At 36.1% G+C, this 21,038-nt stretch overlaps 1 protein-coding gene and 1 non-coding gene across 3 annotated transcripts in view; one reads left to right on the forward strand and one right to left on the reverse strand.

The window, feature by feature from the left end:
* The window catches only part of LOC111425866 (myelin transcription factor 1), a 168,692-nt gene that overhangs the window by 137,541 nt on the left and 10,113 nt on the right, over positions 1-21,038 (reverse strand). The window lies entirely within an intron of this gene.
* Positions 9,789-9,861, forward strand: TRNAA-AGC (transfer RNA alanine (anticodon AGC)). Its single transcript has one exon. It is a non-coding gene; the product is annotated as a tRNA-Ala (tRNA).

Below are 21,038 nucleotides of genomic sequence, written 5' to 3' on the forward strand. Positions count from 1 at the left end.
TTTCATGGCAGACGTATTATTTCTTACAGATAATAAAGATCGATTATGTTACGTTAATAAAATAAAAACGTTATTTATAAAAAACAAACAGTAACGGTTGATAAATTCGTATGAATCGAATTTCTCGACGACAAAAGTACCGACCGGAAGATGCACTTAGAACAACACGAGCATCTCCCTTTCAGGATGGAGACAAACGTGGACAACGTTTGTCAATCTGTAAGTTTCCGCATCGATAAATGTTATTCGTTTCTAGTTCGGACAGATCCATTATTCTTGAAAGCCGGAGGAAATCTTTGAATCATCGTTGAACGCTGCGAAAGTTAGAACATAATAGATGCATTTATGGAAAACAGTATTTATCGTAATGATACAGATGTTATGGATAGATAAAAAGAAATTACCCTAACTTTTCGTGACGTGCTTTTGAATCGACCCCTTTGGAAAGATAAGGTAGAAATCAAGAATCTGCCAATTTCAACGGTGGCTTTCATAATTACCTAAAGGTTGTTTTCGAAAGATATATGAAAGGTAGGCGCTTGCCCGTGACTAGCACGGCACCAACTTCAATTATTACTGTTAAGAATAACTACGGAGAGATGAAACTGTTTGATAAGTGAAACGCGATGAATATAGGTATTCTTGTTATTACTACACAGCTGGTTTTAAAGGATACCCCGCGAAAGACTAAAGTTATAATAATCTGAAAATACCTAGCACCCTAAAGTCCTCCATCCCATCATCCTACCCTAATCGTTTCTTTAGTCTTCTTCTAGATCTCCGTAACTGTAGTTTCCATTACAAATCTCTTCAATCCTCAGTCTCCTTGCATCTTTTCTAGATGTACCAACCATACAATTCTCTCTGCTTTCCATGTTTTGTGCCCACCATTCTTGACCTGGTCCAATTTTTGCTTCAATCTTATTCTCCACTTTCCAGTATCATCGTTTAAATGAGTTATTTCTTATGTTGAGGTAGTAGTTGAGTGTACTCCATATCTTTTGTTTAGGATTCCTACTTTTGAAGCTTCTTTTCTGAGTTGTAATTATTACTTGAATAGCAGTTTGAAAGTTAAGTATTTTATATAAATATGTTGAGTTTTGTTCCAATTATTCCAAACTTATTATACAAAATGAGTTTAACTTGTTTTGTAGAGATCGAACGTGTAAAGTCACCTCGATTTTCAACGGAACATTCAAAACTTGTTATCAACAGATGTTTTGAACGACCGTGGAACGCTTGTTGTTCGCGCCTGTTTCGACGACGAACAGGCGTCCGTCGCTGACCAGAAACGAGAGAAGCATGACACGTCTAAAGGTTAACAATTAATCACCTAGAAGGGCGACGAAGCCCAGCTTCGCCAATTAATTACATATCTGGACGACGTGGCCGAGTGCGTGACTGCGCAAAACGTTTGGTCGTTTGCCCATAAACAAAGACAGGGTGAAATTATGTAAATCGAAACTTTCGAGCGTAAACACGTTTTACGTTCGATCGTTACGCCGCCAATGCCGCGTCGCTAATTAGTTACAAGCCCCACGTTCTAAACTTGCAACTATACATACGTATAATACATATTGTTATTTAAAAAATAAATATATCCCACGAATTTAATAATTATTATAAAACTATTCCAGTAGATAGCTGGGTTTAATTTGAATATTTTGAACGAAATCTGCTAATAGCAATATTAAACACAAAACAAACGCTTTGAAAATTTGATATAAATGTGTGGGACGTGAACGACGTGGAGGCGTAGCGAGCGCAACGATGCAATATGTAAAGTGTTTACAAAACACGACGTGGGACGGATATTGGCGTTCTGTCGGCAGGACCCCACTTTAAATATTAATATCTGTTTGCTCTGTCCACAAACTGCGATTGATTCAGTGGCTTTTATTATTTGCTTCGCTCGCTCCGCATTTCATTGTCCGCCCTATATTGGATTTTTCGGACCGATCTTGCCGCTTAATTGCTTTGCATTTCATGAATAATCCATTCGTTCAATAACCGATACGGTTTTACCGCAATTCAATTGTATGTGATTATTTACACATTTATTTTTAATCCTACTCAATTAGTTTGTTATCTCCAATAATCTTCTTCTAATCAGTGGAAGTCAATACAATACGGATTTATATGCATCACTAAGCTTTGGTTTCTATAGGATTTTATGTTTATGGCACTTCAACTTCTTGTTTATGTTGTTCCAAGTTTTCATTACTACAAAATAACAAAAGTATATAATATATAATAAATGTATAGGAAATCTTAAAAAATGGAAATAACAAGTGGAGAAACCAAGGTAGCTAAGATGGAAACAACGCCAAAATAATTAAATGATCCAAAACGACCAATTTAAAGAAAATAATTAAATTATTGAAACAATCATTTATTATTTATTGTACAAAAATTGAAAATTAGTCAGTTAGTTCGTTTCTTAGTGTTAGTTCTAATGCCATCGTTAGTTTGATGAAATATTTACTATTTATAGAGCAAAGTGTCTACTTTACCATGATCAAAACCGAATTTGAAAATCTCTACTCGTTTTTGAAATAATAATTATTGAGATCAACCTGATTTTTTATGATTTCATAAAGTTAAAAAAAAACTGTGTTTTAAAAAATCACGAAAAATCGAATTCTTAAGATATCTTAATGAAATATTCATGATTTATAGAGGAAAGTGTCTACTTTCTCATGATCAAAACCGAATTTGAAAACCTCGATTCGTTTTTGAGATAATAATGATTGAGATCAACCTAACTTTTTATGATTTCATAAAGTTAACAAAAATGGATTCTTGTTTCAATAATCACAAAAAATTGAATTCTTAAGATATGTTAATGAAATATTTACGATCTATAGAGAAAAGTATCTACTTTCTCATGATCAAAACAGAATTTGAAAATTTCGACTCATTTTTGATATAATAATTATTGAGGTTAACTTGTTTTATAAGTTTTTTTAAGCGTAGAATCATGTTTCAAAAATCACAAAAAATTGAATTCTTAAGATATGTTAATGAAATATTTACGATTTATAGAGGAAAGTGTCTACTTTCTTATGATCAAAACCGAATTTGATAATCTCTACTCGTTTTTAAGATAATAATTGCTGAGATCAACCTGATTTCTTAGGATTTCATAAAGTCAACAATCTTGTTTTAAAAAATCACGAAAAATCGAATTCTTATGATATCTTAATGAAATAATCATGATTTGTAGAGGAAAGTGTCTACTTTCCCATGACCAAAACCGAATTTGAAAATCTATACTCGTTTTTGAGATACAAATTATTGAGATGAACTTGATTTTTCGTGATTTCATAGAACTTAACAATCTTGTTTTAAAAAATCACGAAAAATAGAATTCTTAAGATATCTTAATGAAATATTCATGATTTATAGAGGAAAGTGTCTACTTTCTCATGATCAAAACCGAATTTGAAAACCTCGATTCGTTTTTGAGATAATAATGATTGAGATCAACCTAACTTTTTATGATTTCATAAAGTTAACAAAAATGGATTCTTGTTTCAATAATCACAAAAAATTGACTTCTTAAGATATGTTAATGAAATATTTACGATCTATAGAGAAAAGTATCTACTTTCTCATGATCAAAACAGAATTTGAAAATTTCGACTCGTTTTTGATATAATAATTATTGAGGTTAACTTGTTTTATAAGTTTTTTTAAGCTTAGAATCATGTTTCAAAAATCACAAAAAATTGAATTCTTAAAATACGGTAATGAAATATTTACGATTTATAGAGGAAAGTGTCTACTTTCTTATGATCAAAACCGAATTTGATAATCTCTACTCATTTTTAAGATAATAATTGCTGAAATCAACCTGATTTCTTATGATTTCATAAAGTCAACAATCTTGTTTTAAAAAATCACGAAAAATCGAATTCTTAAGATATCTTAATGAAATAATCATGATTTATAGAGGAAAGTGTCTACTTTCCCATGACCAAAACCGAATTTGAAAATCTATACTCGTTTTTGAGATACAAATTATTGAGATGAACTTGATTTTTCGTGATTTCATAGAGCTTAACAATCTTGTTTTAAAAAATCACGAAAAATAGAATTCTTAAGATATCTTAATGAAATATGCATGATTTATAGAGGAAAGTGTCTACTTTCTCATGATTAAAACCGAATTTGAAAACCTCGATTCGTTTTTGAGATAATAATGATTGAGATCAACCTAACTTTTTATGATTTCATAAAGTTAACAAAAATGGATTCTTGTTTCAATAATCACAAAAAATTGAATTCTTAAGATATGTTAATGAAATATTTACGATCTATAGAGAAAAGTATCTACTTTCTCATGATCAAAACAGAATTTGAAAATTTCGACTCGTTTTTGATATAATAATTATTGAGGTTAACTTGTTTTATAAGTTTTTTAAAGTTTAAATCATGTTTCAAAAATCACAAAAAATTGAATTCTTAAGATATGTTAATGAAATATTTACGATTTATAGAGGAAAGTGTCTACTTTCTTGTGATCAAAACCGAATTTGATAATCTCTACTCGTTTTTAAGATAATAATTGCTGAGATCAACCTGATTTCTTATGATTTCATAAAGTCAACAATCTTGTTTTAAAAAATCACGAAAAATCGAATTCTTATAATATCTTAATGAAATAATCATGATTTGTAGAGGAAAGTGTCTACTTTCCCATGACCAAAACCGAATTTGAAAATCTATACTCGTTTTTGAGATACAAATTATTGAGATGAACTTGATTTTTCGTGATTTCATAGCGCTTAACAATCTTGTTTTAAAAAATCACGAAAAATAGAATTCTTAAGATATCTTAATGAAATTATCATGATTTATAGAGGAAAGTGTCTACTTTCTTATAATCAAAATAGCATTTGAAAATCTCTACTCGTTTTTGAGATAATAATGATTGAGATCAACCTGATTTTTATGATTCCATAATCTTGTTTTACAAAACCTTTAAGAATCGAATTTTTTTATTAACTTTTCATTTAACTAAAACTAGAACTAACACAAATTTTCATACAACGGACTTTTGGCTATAACGAAAACTCCTTTCCCCGTATTAATCCGTTATATTATAATTTTAAGTTTAATTGCATACAAAATGCTTCTTCATCAATTTCTTATCGACAATTAATTGATCTAGATCGGTTTCTCTTGTGAGTTATTTATTACTCATATCTCTGAATTCGATGAGTCTGAAACTGACCAGTAATAAAAATACTCCCATAACGTTTACTCTATCTAGGGTTGGTTCGTAGATAAGCTGACCGTTCGGAATGCTATCTTTCTCGAGTAGTTTATGAGGATTCTCATCCTACAAACCATCACGAGGGATAATATTAGTATATAATTTATCTTTCGGTTAATTTACTACTAGTTGTAGGGATCCTTTGATATTGAGAAATATTATTCGTTGGAAAAATAAAAGTTAAAAGGCAAAACAAAAACAATGAGTTGTTGCTACAATTTTATCCATAAAGTGGAGCACTTTTAAAGTCTGGAAAGTTCGTTTGCAAACCGACCTTATTAGAGTGTGAAAGTCGAAAGTTTTAACTGAGGAGGTAATTTAGGGGGAGTTTAAGAATAAATGCAGAGGGAGTCGACCGTTGACTACGTTTGTTTACGCAATTTTATGCAAGGGCTCAGGGGAAGGTTCAGAAAAAAGTTTTTGCGGTTCGGATATTATTTTTAGATTTACACCAGCGACATAGTTGAAGTTAACTTTCGTTCCGACTTTAGTAATACTTTTGGTCGTCAGTTTTAAAACTTTTGTCGGTAACTTTGAAACTGCGAATAATTTACTCATTTTGTGTGTAAGTCGCTTTGCCTAAGTACTTCTTGACAAGAAAATTTTCTGTGCCAGGTGACGTTTAAACATAGACTTGACAGTGTATTTATGACGACAGCAACATAAGCTTTCAACTACTTAGAATCTTAACATAAAATACTTTTAACTTCTTTAAATCGATGAGTCGAAGGGAAAATTGAAAAAAGATTTGTAAGACCGTCACGTTGTGCTAATGAAATAAAAAACCTCTTTCCCTAATTGCGCCCGGTTGTTCGGGCGCTCCATTACCATAAGAATAATCAACAGATTGTTTCATCATAATTAAGCAGAGCTTTTTATCGCCGACGTTGAAAGCGTTACGAGATGTACTCAGGCTCGCAAATGACTAATTGAATGGAACAAGGAGGACACAAGGGGAACGGCTTGAGGAGAACGGCGCGGAAAAAAACTTAGAACACCTATAACGGAACAATAAAATTCCAGTTTACAGCTGAAAAGGTTCGCGAAACGTAATTAAAACACAAAGGAAACTCTGTTGGATCCATTCAGGGACCTGGCTGCGCACAATTATAATGAGAAAGGGGCCCCGTTCTGAAATAAAAGTTAAAAAACAGCTGAGGAAAAAGAGGTAAAGGAGTCGCCTTGGAATTTTTATCGAGAATAATAAATGTCCAAGTTAAAGTATTATTTTTCTTCTCAATTAAGTCAACGAATTAAGTCATTCCCAGTTTTTTTTGTAGTACACGTTATGTATGCATAGAAACCATGTACTCGCAAAGTCGAAACGGCGTTAATAACGAACGCAAAATTCAACTCGGTCGGTTTTTAATCAGTTCGCGACTCTGAGCGCGATCTGTCGGCACAACTTTCCCCACAAATTTCAATGTTGAAAAAGTCCCTTGAACTTTTCCGAGGGGTAGATTAACTGCGCGGAAAGCAAAATATGCTCCAAACGCGGTTTCACTGAGGTTTCTCCATACGTAGTACAACTTTTTTTATGATAAATCCTAACGTTTCAACAAATAAAAACATGAAGAGATGTTGATTCCAAAAACAAAACTTTATTTTTTCTCTAATTTTGAATTTGTTGCATGCAACCAATATCACAGTATTGGTATTGCAATACGCATACTGTGATATTGGTTGCATATTTGCAATGATGACGTCAGGTACGATAAATAATTAACACACTGTATATATTTTATATATTTATCGATTAAAACAACCTTAGTAATATAACGATCTCGGTATTAGATTTGGTTGGTTTTTAATCAGTTCCCAACGCGAACCGAGCTCGACGTCCCAACTCGACCAACTTTCCCCACAAATTTCAATGTTGAAAAGTTTCCTGAAACTTTTGCGAGGGGTCGGCTTGGCGAGCGGAAAGCGAAGGGAACCCTCGTGGACGCCCTTTCCGACGAGGTTTTCTTTTCCGACCTCTCCACCAGGTCCAGCTGGTGAACATAACGTATTTCCACGCGTTTGGAAACGTTGCAAAGCTCTCTGAACGTCGCGTTAAAACGGGGTAGGCGTTGACCGGCTCGGATTCAACCCTCTCGAAGGGGCGCTGATGGTCGGACGCGGTGTAGGCGGCGCTGACGACGCCAATGGCATCGACGAAACTGGGAGCTTTGGGCGGTTACACCTCGACTGCGCCGAGTCCGATCTTTTGGGAAAAAAGTAAACAGGCATCGAAACGAGTAACGACCTCGTCAGGTGATGGAAATGATTATATCATCTCATATTTCTATTAAAAAATTGTTTTAAAAAATCTGGTATTGGGGATAATTTTGAGCTGAAAGTGTTTGCTGGAAAAGCTATTAGTGAACTGTAGCGTGGTGTTCATCTAAAAAGCACTCAACATAAAAAGCGTAGTTTGAGTAGATATAACGAAACTAGTAGGAGTAAAAAAGAGGTACTCTTCACATTAGGTAAATGCAACGGTGCACCAACTGTAACCAGTTGGCAGCAGCAGCAGTACCAGGAGCAATGCCGACGTAGGGCAAGAAGTTCTGAAACTACCCCGTTCCACCGCGCGGTCGGGGGCGTCCCGACGGTGCCCCGACGTCGTTGGAAAAGCGCATCATCAGTGCCAGTTATTTACGGTAGTCTGTTTTTGAAATGCGAGAGCGGAAGGTGAGACGGTTATTAATGAACCGGTCCTGGAAAGTTCTGCCAAGCTCTCTCCAAAATAATAAACGGCACAGTATTAGCTGTTATGAGCAACAGACAGCGTCGATTCGTCATTATTTTCCGCTACATTTAGCGCATACTTTTGCCGTCGCCTTCGACTTCACTCACTCACTCTCTTTACCCTCAACGTTCGACTTCATTTCATCCGCATCATTGAACCATACGAAACAGTTTTTTGCTTTTTCCAAAGACTAATCAATATCTTCCTCAACACTTAACCTATAGCAACTATACATTTAGTCTAATTTAGAAAGCCATGTGCATATTATTTGCTAACTTAGCTTGTGAATAATTAGGCCATTGAAACTATCGTCTGGCTCTGAAATTCCAAGTTTCCCGGTTTTGTTGCGTCTATCGGACTGCAACAAAGTAGTTCGGAGGTAGGACTTGTTGACGACAAGTTCGCTTTGGTATGTACAAGGTTAGTTGAACACGAGACAAACTTCACTGCGGTCATCATTTATGTATCGTTTCCACAAAGTGATTAATGTCTCGTTCTAATAGGAATAAAAATCAAAGGCAATGTATAAATTTTTTTTCAAGATCATTGAAAAATTAAAATGTTCCAAAAAGCTTACTCAAATAGAAACAGAACAAGGCGCAAAGAATTTTTGATAAGTCTGACGAAGAAGGGTTGGTAGTCAAAGTTAGAAGAAGAAGTAGATGATGACATACAATGATACTAATAATGAGCTGAAAGTGGAGTTGCCAAAAAAAACTGTTATTAAGGAGAGGAAACTTTCGTAGATTCATCCCTTCGACAAAGCTCATCTGATGGTTGAAAGTACGAAAAGGCTATTTTCATGCGTTTTACGGAAACTGTATTTCTTCTAATTTCCAAACTACAAGAACATTATAATCGATGGTCAGTGTCAAAGCACTTGTGACACACCTACGTTCATCTTTAGCTTTTTAGGCTTTTCTAAACTTTCTCAATTTGGTGCTCATCCTGTTTTAAATATGACCAACACAATCAAACTTTTTATTATCTCTTTCTTCATCATCTCTCTTCAGTGTACAGAGCTCTTTATCACATACTGCTTGATATGCAGCCTCTTCAGATCGCTTCACTGCTTGAGATCAAGTACAATAAGATATCATTAGACATTTTTTTTGGAAAATTGGCCTTTAACGACGTATGGCCACGCTTTTTCCAAGAACCATCAATTGCAATGGAAAAGTCCCTTGTGTTTATGTCTTCGGACATATCTTCGAAAACCAAAATTAGAGGTACTTTTCTCTAAAATGTTTAATAAAGAGGTAGTAAGCATTCAATTTTTGAATCCAAAAAGATATGGCAACAGTGATCATCTCCTTCCAACAAACTATCTGTCTCACTATCACTAAACATCCTACGCATTTTGTTAAATTTGTTCCAATTATCCCTCTAAACTTTGCATCTAAAAGTATAACGTGTAGTTCGACATTGTCATACAATATGACCCATAAGCCATATTAAATGTTATTAGATGTTTACACTCTATTGGCAGTACATCGAAACTGAAATAACTAGTTTCGTTTTTGTCATCTCCTGGATTGCGTAGGAAATTAGTTGCTCACTTAGTGAGATCCTACACCTCAAATATTAACTCCTAACTATTTTTTTACTATATTTGCTTTCTCTCTTCAAAGAAGGCATCTCAAAGTTCTTATGTATTACTTTAACCGAGGGTGTTGAAAGTTTCCATAAATTTATTTACTTTAGAACATAATAAAGATGAGTTCCTGAATTGAGATGAAAAGTTCTCTTTGTTTGGATATTATCTACTATACAGGGGGCGTAGCTCAGATGGTAGAGCGCTCGCTTAGCATGCGAGAGGTACCGGGATCGATGCCCGGCGCCTCCAAAAACTTTTTTTTTTCTATTTCTGTTAAAATTTCCTCACCAATCAAGATATTTTTGTGTCTGTAAAATGAACACACTTGACGTTTTGTTTTTCACAAAATAATTAACTCACAAAATCATGTTGGTGTCGTGGGATTATTGTTAGTCCAATTTATCGAGCCGTCTCTCCTCGTCTACGTACTGCCATGTACAGTAGTCATTGGGACTGTTAAGGCCCGGAGGGGCGAACTGCCAAAACTTTTCAAAGATAAAATTGAATATGGATAAAAGTGCCGCTCGCTAACCTGCCGCTATTCCTGCGAGCCCCCGACCTATCTGTCACACGTCCAACTCAATAATGAACGTCGAGTTCGAATTATTTAAGATCGAAAATACCCCGTTATGTTTAAGTTTGTATCACGTCATGTTTCTTTCTTCAATGTCTATATGTGATATTTTTTTGATTCTTTTTAAATAAACAATATGTGATTAATGGGGCTAAATGCAAAAAAGTCACGCTTTATTTTTGGTACTTTTGTAGAATTCTTTACGATCGTCATTTGCGGGATCGTGTTTCCGCTCTGTTTCGGCTTTATTTCCCTACTGAATGCCGTTCCGGAAATTGAGAAAAATTCAATCTCATAATAAACTGTGCAAAGAGCAGACATGAAACGGGAACAAATTGACTAGCGGATTTTCAAATTATACAACAGTCGTCGACAACATCATTTAAAAAAACTCATTTTGTAATAAATTATATTAAGAGTTAAAAAGTTTTTTTATGCGTTCCCTCTCGTTACGTCCCCCTCTGGTATATATTTACTCCAAATAATGGTTTAATCCAATTTATGATTCAAAATAAGATTAAAACAGTTATAACAACTGAAAGTTTATGTTAACTTATGTTATGGCATCTGCAAATGGTATTTAATGGCATTCGAGTTATTCAAGTTCATCTTAAAAAAATGATATTCCTCTCTAGAACTCATGTACCTGAATTTGAAAAAGTAATTGTATAAGCACATCAGCCTAGCTGAAGTCATTGAGATCGCGATTCTTGAGAAAATTATCAAAAGCAGCAAAAATCAGATTTCAAGCATCGTCATAAAACTAAAACTTCCAGCATGAAATGAAACCTATGTATTTTTTTTAAATGTGTATAAACACTTTATCAAGATCAAGAATTGTAAAATCTTCAAATTATTGCCAACTCGACTTTTTGCCGCTTAAACATTTTCTTCTTTTCCATGACGTGATATTAGACAATAATTTTCTCTGAGAATAAGATGTATTTGAAATAGTCAGAGAATTATTGGAATAGATTACTTGAATTGATCATAAGGGTTTTGATAGATAATGGTATCTGGTATAAGATCTGGTATGTTCAAATATTCAGTACATTTTAGTATTTATATCTGATATAGTCTTGAAAATATGACCAAAATCTTCCAGCTCTCTGCCTTTAGTCAACTTCAAATCTATGATGCAAAGACAAAAAATGACAGAAGATAGAGTGAAAGAAGAATCAACAGCTTTTCAAATACTATGAATTAAGAAATTATATAACATCTTTGATGTCTGGCTTTGTCATTCTGTCATTACAATCAAGCAGTTATTACAACTTGCTATTTGAGCTTTATTTGACCCTTATTGGGATGACTTTGTGTTTGCGCATAAGCCGCGGTCGACTTTTCGATTTATTTTCCTGCTATCTATTATTGTCTTTTCCTACTTACCTCCAATGAGTATGTGTTTGAACTATAGTAGAGTTATTATGATGAGTAGACACACAATCAATTGCAACGCTTGTCAAGGTGCCATCCATTCAACTTGTAGAAGGTTCTTTCGATTTGAATAAAATCCTAAATCCAAAATATTGACCAAGTGTCCTTTTTCTTTTATCTCAAAGTTAGTAATTTGGCAGCTGCAAAAGTGATGTTTAAATTAGAAGCATTGCCATCTCCAATACTCCGAAGTTCGGCAGTTGGAACATCTTCGCAAAGCTCAGAGTGCAGAAAACGGTTGCGCCACACACTTCGAAAGGTTCACACTTTTAGCAAGAAAACACAATGACGATTAATTTCCATCTTATATTTCAACAAATTTTTCTAATTCTATTTTAATAAATCTTGCATCTAACAACATTTTCTTATAAAAGATTTATTGTTCCTAAGGAGACAAAGATCAATACGTCACCAATCATGTATTCATGACCGATGGTCAGTTTCGCGGATATGAAATACGTTCCGGACTACGTGACCTGCCCGTAAATGAAAACTCACCCTTCCAAATTTCGGTTTATATGGAAATAAGAAAATGCAATCAATTTTGTGTTTGTTCTTAAATCTTCTCAATCGAAATATATTCCAGATGGTTACTGACACTAATCCCAAACCAGATTTTAAAATTTTCTCATCCATATTTATTCCTATCGTAATCATTTCGCCCGTACACGTAATAAATTGAAACGAATAAGCATTTATTTTCTAAACATTTTCTCATCTTCACGTTTCCAACTTCCATCCTTGTCTTATCTGGAAGTTTATGCGAGTTGATAAACGAAGATAGTCTATATCCAGCGCCGTGAAGTAGACGTCGTCAATCGTGAGTGGCCTGCAGTTGTATCAGGGTAATGAGTGTTCGAAACTGTCGTAAAAGTGAAGACGTGTAGGTGGAGGCCGTTATCGTACGTATTCCAGGAGGCGACGTTGAGTACGTACAGGTGATGGGCTATTAGTGGCCCAGAGGGTCGACGTTGCACGGACGTCGAGACGCGCGGCATACGAATTTGGCTAATAAATACGAGGCTACTTTTCCGGCCACTTACGGCCGGCTTTGTATTCTCGGGTTTATGACCACTCTGCCAGATTAACCGACCCTGAAGTCCACACAGTGTAATTTACAATATTGTAAAAAACTTGTGAAACATAAAATATTTTTTGTTCAATTTTTTTCAAAATGTGCCGATTTTGTAGTACCAATAAACTAATCGATTATGGCAATTAAATCCGTATAAAAAACGTTAAATATTTTAAAAGTCAGCGACATCAAAGGATTTTGTGTGGAAACTTCACCACAGTAAACGGTCGTCGAGAATTACGTGATTAAAGTAAATACGAAATTAGCCGATGAAACGACAAATTAGCGGGCTAGCGCCAGAAATCGTTTAACGAATGAAAAGCGAGACCACCCCAGTCAACGGTATTTTTCGTTCGCCTTTGAAGCCATTTCCTTTTGCGTGATTTCCAGAAATTTTCTAATTTCTAAACCTCATTAGTAATTTCGGAGGACGGCGGTAAATTTTAATTGACCATTGATGTTCATCAAAGTATCGATTAACGACTTAATTATCAATTTTTATTTCAATTAAGCTGTATTAACATTTGCTTACTTGCGACTGAAGTTGTTCATATAAAGGGTAGAGAGGAGGGTATTTCGCTTATTCCTTATTCACGAACCAAGACGGTGCCCGCATACACGTTTCGCGTGAACCCAGGCGCAAACGCAAACACCGGGCAACTTGTGCCAAGTTTGCAAGTTCGCCCATATCAGCCGAAGTCCGGCCGAACAACTTCTCTAAGAAGAAAAACGGCACCTTCCGGTCCCTTGCTTGGTAAGGACTAAACGGACCAAAGGCCTCCTTCACTACGTTCCCTTTCAAACATTTAGCTCATACGCCTGACAAGGTACTAAGTTTGTCAACATTCGACCGAAGACGTTGAGAACTACTTTGGAAAGGAAGAACTATTGTTCAAAATCACATGCTATTGATGGTATCATAGTATTTATGTATATAGTAAAACCTCCATATAACGAACCTCGTTAGAACAGACTTGGGATATAAAGGACAAAACATTTTTAAGTAAAATAAAAAAAACTCTGGGTTTCCCCGAGTTGTCTATACGATGTATAAATCAAAGACGGTAGTTCTAGATTTAATTGTTATTCGTTATTTAGCACTGAATAACAAGTAAAAGTACAACATTAGACTTAGAACCAGAAACATTCGGGTTTAGCCGTCTTAAGGGCCGTACGGCTAAACCCGAATGTTTCTAGTTCTAGGTCTAGTGTTAGTACTAATGCTAGTGTTAGTTGTAGTTTTAGTTGTTATTCAGCGCTAGATTGTTCCATATTTTTCTTTAAATTAAAACTAGAACTAACACTAGACCTAGAACTAGAAAGTTTCGGATTTAACCGTCCATCTTCAGACGTCATTATAAGTAAGTATTTCCTAATATATTCATCATATTAATAATCCTTTCTATGCAGTTTTAATAAAGAAATCTTTTTTACATAATAAAGTCTACGGGTTCACAGAATGAACGTAAAGAATGTGTCGGCTGAGAAAATTCATCGCAGCAGTTTTGGTTCATGAGGTCCTAATTTTAATTTTCGCGTAACATTCCCCAGACCAGATTCTATATCCGTCCTTTTCCTTCGTACGCATTAGATGGTGCAACAGCCCTTTCAGAACAGCCCCTCTCGTTCGCTCGCCATGATTGTTAATTAATTAATAAGTTAAAAGTGGAAGGGTTGCTGTTCTTTACGGTTAGTCGTTGCAATTTGCTAACATTATTAAGAGAAACGAACCCAGGGCCGGCTTTCGTAGCCGAGTCTCGCTGTTGCTCTCCCTTTGAAAGGAATAAACTAAGCTGAACTATAGCAAATATGTCTAGTAATAATCTTATGAGACAAATTACGTTATAATTTTCTTCAAAGAATTTTTTTTAAATAATTTATTAAACTGAGTTAATAAATCACGTAAACAACCCCAAGACTGTTCTTGTTGTTAGTCGCAAAAGTGTTTTAAATGCGTCCGCAAACAAGATTATCGGGACCCAAAGCAGTACCGCTGGCAGATACACTGGTTTCTTGGAATTTATAGTCACTTGGAAGGCATAAAGGCGTACAGGACGGCCGATTCTCATGCGAGGGTAGCTCCAATGTTCCATCGAGTGTATCCCCGGCTATATTCTTTTTATTTTTCAACCCAGACGAGCACGATTTATAGCCACAATAATACTCGATGTCATCAGTAGGTAATGGGGGGTTAGTTTATAGCTTTCTTTTATCATTTTTCTTCAATATTTATTTGCTTTAAATTTTTGCATTTTTATCTAAATAATTTAAAAAAAAATCGAAATTCGCCCTTTTAAGTGGTCGAAATTATTTCCGACCGTAATTCGATTAGACTACATTATCTCAGCGCGTACAGCCGGGACTCTCATCTGGTAATGAACGTCGCGGAAGTCGAGCTTCAAGCATCGTACAGAGGTGAGCTTTTGTTCTCGCCGGCACCGTCGTCGTCGTTATTATTTTTTATCTGTTTAGCCGTCGGCAGCCGCACTGGAGGGTAAAGGCGTAATTAAAACGGGAACGGAGTTAAGTGGATTTAGGAACGAAATAGACTTTCGACCACCGAAGAAGAGTTTTACCCCAGTTCTTCTTAAAGGGGTTTCGGTTTTACTAAACAACTAAGATCCCCTTCTTAGTTAATTTTGAAAAGATCCGAAATAAAGTGCTTTTTTATTTCAAATTAATCATTTTTTGGTCATTACTATAACAATTTATTTTTGTATTCACAAAAACCGAAATTTAAGGTGAATTATTATGGGGGTAACCAAAAATCTATAGTCACTAAAGCTCAAGGTCGTCTCGATTGTATGGCATCTGAAACCCTTCTCCAACCGAAGGGGTGGTAAGAAAGACGTGCTCGGATGGCGTAAATGACTGGAAGGGGTGATCCACCCCTTTAGGAGAGCGCCGTTGCGATGCAGAGTATGTACACATAAGAAAGGCAGCGGACCCGCGGAGCCCCTTTATGTGTGACTGTACAATGCGAGCGCGGGCCCCAAATTCATTCTGCTAAGCCCTACAATAAGTTGGGAGGAGTGGGCAAGTAATGTCTTAGGTGGTAGTAAATGGCCTGTGTTATGGACTTACGGACCAATTTGCTGCCGCCGCTTTCAATGCGCTTCGCCGACCGTCCCAGAAAGTTTTTAATGATAAATCGGGTCGAATAACGCGAAATTGAAGTCAAGACTTTGCCGACTACAATGGTGAAATATATTACACTTTTTTGGAATGAACCATTCTTTGCTTTAAGACATTTCAAACTGCAACTATTGCAGTTTTCAATACAACAATGATCTTACACTTCATACTAAAACTATAAGATTATTTCAGATTAATTTTGAACTTCATTGTTAACTAAAACTCATCATGCTCTTGATGTTTCTTTATTACAAATACTCGATGTTTATGTCTATTCGGGTATAAGAAGAAGAGAGATCTAATTGTAGGACTTTTGACTTCTGCACGTGTTTTATTTGTCGGCATTATTAAATATATAAATATAGTTTAAGTGCATTTAGGCACTATCGTAATTTCTGTTTATTTTTCTTTGTAACGTTAACTAATAGCTTTTCGTTGTTGTGGTGAGTATCACGGAATCCTCGTAGGGTTGCCTAGCAAAAATGAGGAAATATGGGTCCCTGCATAAAAGGCTGCGTCGGAGGCGTGATGATGACTTTGGGGCAGTTGCCCCCGCGGGTGCACTGCGACCCGGAGTCTGAGATTTATTTCTGCAAGCGACCGAGCGTGTCCGGCCTCTTCTCCTAATGAAATATTGTATTCATAGGGCCGGCCATCCCGTGGGATGGTCAGCGGAAGAACCCGTACACGGCTCTACCATACAAGTTTTATTAAGCCATGTATTTTAATTTTATTTTTGCCGGTTATTAATGATTCTCCAGAATTTATTCTTTCGGGAAAATAACCAAACATTAGATTTAAAAGTTATTATTGGATTTAACAATAACTAATATCTAATTATCTTTGGCTTTATGTTCACAGTAACAATGGATATACGCCTTCCGGAGTAGCTGGACCCAATTTCTGATTACACACCGAAGACATCCTGCTTTCTAGAACGGTTCACGCTTTCCTAAGCAATGATAACGTTCCGGTCGCATCCGGCACTGAAACCGGAAGAGCTACAGACCGTTCACTTTAGACTTAACCAACAAATAAATTACTCCAACCACCCCTCTCAATACGAAATTAATAATATTAGTTAATAATGAAAAGCCAACGATGAAATAATGCAAGAAAACAAATCATTTTGAATAAGATTTCAATAAATGAGACATAAGTGATGGTAACTTTTAAAAACTTGCTCATCTCGAATAACGATCACGTAGAACACAAAAGACATTACGACCCGTCATAACAGCCCCACGGGTAACGTAAAAATAATGTAGCAGAAAGAGAGCGCGTTTCCGTTGCGGATTTGTCGGAGTCGCCATCAAAATCAATCCACTAAAATGAAATGGGCGATCCGTTGTGAGCAAAACCAGCGGGGAGCGCTCGTAAAGATGTTGATTTCCGAAAATGCCACAGTCTGCAGCATCCCACCGCACGTAAATTGGTTAAGATTACCGTTTCCCCTATTGGATTTTTCTATTGATAATACCTTATCATGATATTTCTATGATTTTCTAAAGAATCACAAACACTTTGTTTACAAGGTAAAATCTTAAAATGTAGTAGTAATAAAGAAATTTTTAATACAATGTACATTTGGATGAGATTCATAGTCATTAAACTAAATAATAAACGCGAAATAAAACGCAATTATGCCATTAATTAGCGTCACGGCACGGCAGTGTCGGTATCCTTGAGGGCTTCGTAGCCGCCCCCCTGAATCCCGTAGAAACGGGACGGTTGGGGGGCGTCCAGCCCCTTCAACGGGGAAGGCGTATATTTGCTCTGCGGCCTGGGAGACGAAAGGGGGCCTCTCGGTCCGGCGAAATGAAGCATTCCTTTACGTCGACCCCTGAGTGGCTCGTAAAGTCCACTTTATGATGATAATTACCTTCTCTCTACGCTGGGTCCCTTCGACTGTAAATCTGTTCAAGCCTTTGCGACGCAGAGATCGAGGGGCGACGTCCAGTCTCTTAAAAAAACGACTATTAAAAGGCCGGCAAAAAGTACTCGAAAAAAAGGTTCATAAAGCTTCTTCTTCATATACGATATTTAGTATTTAATTAAAAGTTTCATGTAATCAAAGCGCTTTCGGATTTTGAAAGATTTTAAGGCATGGGTAAATCAAGTCACGTCTTCTTTGTGGTGAATCTTTCGGAATCGTAAATCTGCCAAGTTTTGAGGTTATGTTCGATGGAAACGATTAAATGGCGGTCGTTCATCACGAAAACGACCCCCGCGCAGCGTCTCTTATTGTTTTTAAGTCGCCCGACTACTCCCCAGTGTATCGCTTCAGGCTCCCATAAAAAGAAATTAATCCAGGCTCTAGTAAGAGACTCCCTCGAGATAACGTGTCACCTGGTCCGTGGCCGTCGCGCCACACTATATTACCTCGAGAAATGCAGTAAATCCGATTCTTGGATGGGCTCCGTTGGATTCAGCTATCTTCTTCTTCTTCCGAAAACACTAAAACATGACGGTAAACAGTTCAATTATTCAGTTTTGATTTGCAGTTGTATCCAAAAGAGGAGTTAAAATTTTAATTTTTAATTGAAGTGATTGCTTAGACAAATGCCCTCAAAGGAATCCTACATGGTTTCGGAGAGAAGGGACTCTCGGGTTCAATCCACAAAGCATTCCTCCAACGAAATTCTCATTAATTAAATTTAGGTATTTGTTTTCCAGGTCAAAACGGTAACCGTTGATTCTTTTTGCATAAATTGAATTCTTGAAACTAAAATAATTTTTATATGTTATAAATGCAAATGTATTGCGGTGATTGATTTCTACTCAGATTGAATGCAATTTACAAGGTGCGCCTGTGGGGAGTGTTGGTAATGTGTGCGCCGAAGTTGCCAGTGATTTACTCGGGCATAACAGCCTCTGATCCGGGCTAACGAAGAGCTTACCGCGTACTCCCAAAGGTATCATAATCAGTACACGAGTGCGAGGTTTTCTAATATATGCAAATGTTCTATCCCCGAGGTCCCTTAGCGTGACCCATGGGCAGTTACACCAACTTCCCAAGCTTTAATGTAACAGATAATGACTGCGGGCCTTATATAAAAATCAAAAACAATCAATTTTCAAAAGAAATTTTTGTAAAAGCAGATTCCTAAACGGCGAAGTTGACGAGTATTAAAGGGGATATCGGAGAACAATGCGTGTATTGCTTTGGACGACCCTCAAAATTTCCCGCTGGGGCGATTATCACGTCCCATTACCTCCACTTTTCGCGACACCGGGCCGCAGTGATCAGTCATAACGCCTTTACGCCTCCCATCTGGAAACGTGGCAGTCACACATTCTTCCGAATTGTAGTCCTCCCCTTTTCTCTACGCAACAACAGATGCATTTATCAAAGACAAGAACTCACACATAACAATGAACGATTAATACGATATTAACAGCGATTTTAAAAATATAGAATTTTTGAAATATTTTAAGAACTTAGTTTTTTAACCCGTTTCATTGTGTATTTATCAGCACCAAACAGACGTTATACTTCGCAAGCACCTTCGAGAACTCCAGTTGGGGAGAAAATTAAAACAGCTTATTGTCGGTCGAAGGGAACCCTGATTTCTTTTACCCTCGACAAGAAAAAGAAAGAAAGTAAATATCATCCAGTAAACGTTCAAGAAATTTTAAGTATGCTTTGTGTAACCGATCGAAAAGTTGAAAAGACTAATTTCATTTATCGTGTAAATACATTTTTTTCTAAAATACCGTTTTATCTTATTTTAACACATTTCAAAAAGATGTAACAAAATGAGGTAGACTTAGATAAAAGTTTATCAATAATAAGATTTTAGCGTTTTACTATGTATATGAACTCTTCGTGTAAATTCCAACCTTTAGTGGCCACGTTGTAAATAGCTCCAGTACGACCAGGTTTTGGGGCGTGCTAATCCCGGTTCATAACGAGGTCCTCAACCGAACCGTGAAATCGTTAGGCCGACTTTACGGTGGCAATTTCGCTAAAACGCAGACCACCGCGACACGCCCGGTTACCGTTCGTCTTCGGTGGCGGCCGTACGTTAAGGAACCGCCACCGACGCCGCCACGTTCCCTTCCGCTTCCGCAGCGATAAAGATTCGGATTAGTCGACGACTATAATAATGTCACCGGCTGCGCTACACGTCTAGCTCGTAATTCGCACAAATCTGCCGTACGATCGCTATGTGCAAAACCCCTTTCTCTACCTGGTACCAAACACTACTTTTAATTGTGTTAATTAATGTTCAGATAAATGTAACCATTAACTACAAAACGGTTTCTTTTACAAACAACAATTTACTATAAATTGTATTGATTAATACATTTCATAAACCCAAAACTATTTAAAAAGTTAACTATCCCTATTAAAGTTAACATATCTTTGTATAGAGAATAAAAATAGGGAATGAAAATATGTCGTTGAAACTGCTATTCCATTGAAAATACTACTAAGAAACTTGCCGTGTACTTCTGGTATATTTTCTGCCTTTCAACAAACATTTCTCTGGTACTCTAAACTTCAAACACGTAGGAATACTAGAATCACTAACTTAAAAGAAGGCAACTTAAGAGGAAGATGAAGATAGATATTTTCTTCCTTCCCTACTTCCGGCGTTTAAGAAATTCGACGAATATCAGAAACTTATGGCTAATTGTAAAATAGAAATTATGAACATAATAAGTCTATTCCGTCTGTACCGCTGAGGCAATACTGTACAAACTTTGTATCAGAACTCCCAGAGCAGCTAGCGTACCAACCTCAACAGTGCACCTCTTTTGCTAATCTATCAACTCAAGATGCGTTATCATTTTCAAGATCCCCATCATCATACGATGGATCTTCAATATCAAACGTATCCACATTAAAGAAAGTAAGATATTAAAACTTGTATAACTGTAAGATAATTAAAGAATTTCACAGGTTGGTCCTAAATGATTCATAAAGTTTATGTAATTGCACACATGCTATGTCAGTAGCGTCTATGTTGAAATTGAAGAGTACTGCAACAATCCAATCGATACTTGGTAGTTCTTCAGAAACAAGTTCGAAGTGAAACAAGTCACGAAGTGAACTTAGTTCTAGGTTAATATTTTGTAATTTATTTTTTTGTGAAACGAAATTCAAAATATTTACAAAGTTTCAGCATGTACAAGAGATCAACTAGAGCAGTCGAAAGGTTAATTGACATTTCAAAAGAAAACTTCACGCTATAATTA

This window comes from Onthophagus taurus, chromosome 2, assembly GCF_036711975.1.
Source record: "Onthophagus taurus isolate NC chromosome 2, IU_Otau_3.0, whole genome shotgun sequence".
Taxonomy (NCBI): domain Eukaryota; kingdom Metazoa; phylum Arthropoda; class Insecta; order Coleoptera; family Scarabaeidae; genus Onthophagus; species Onthophagus taurus.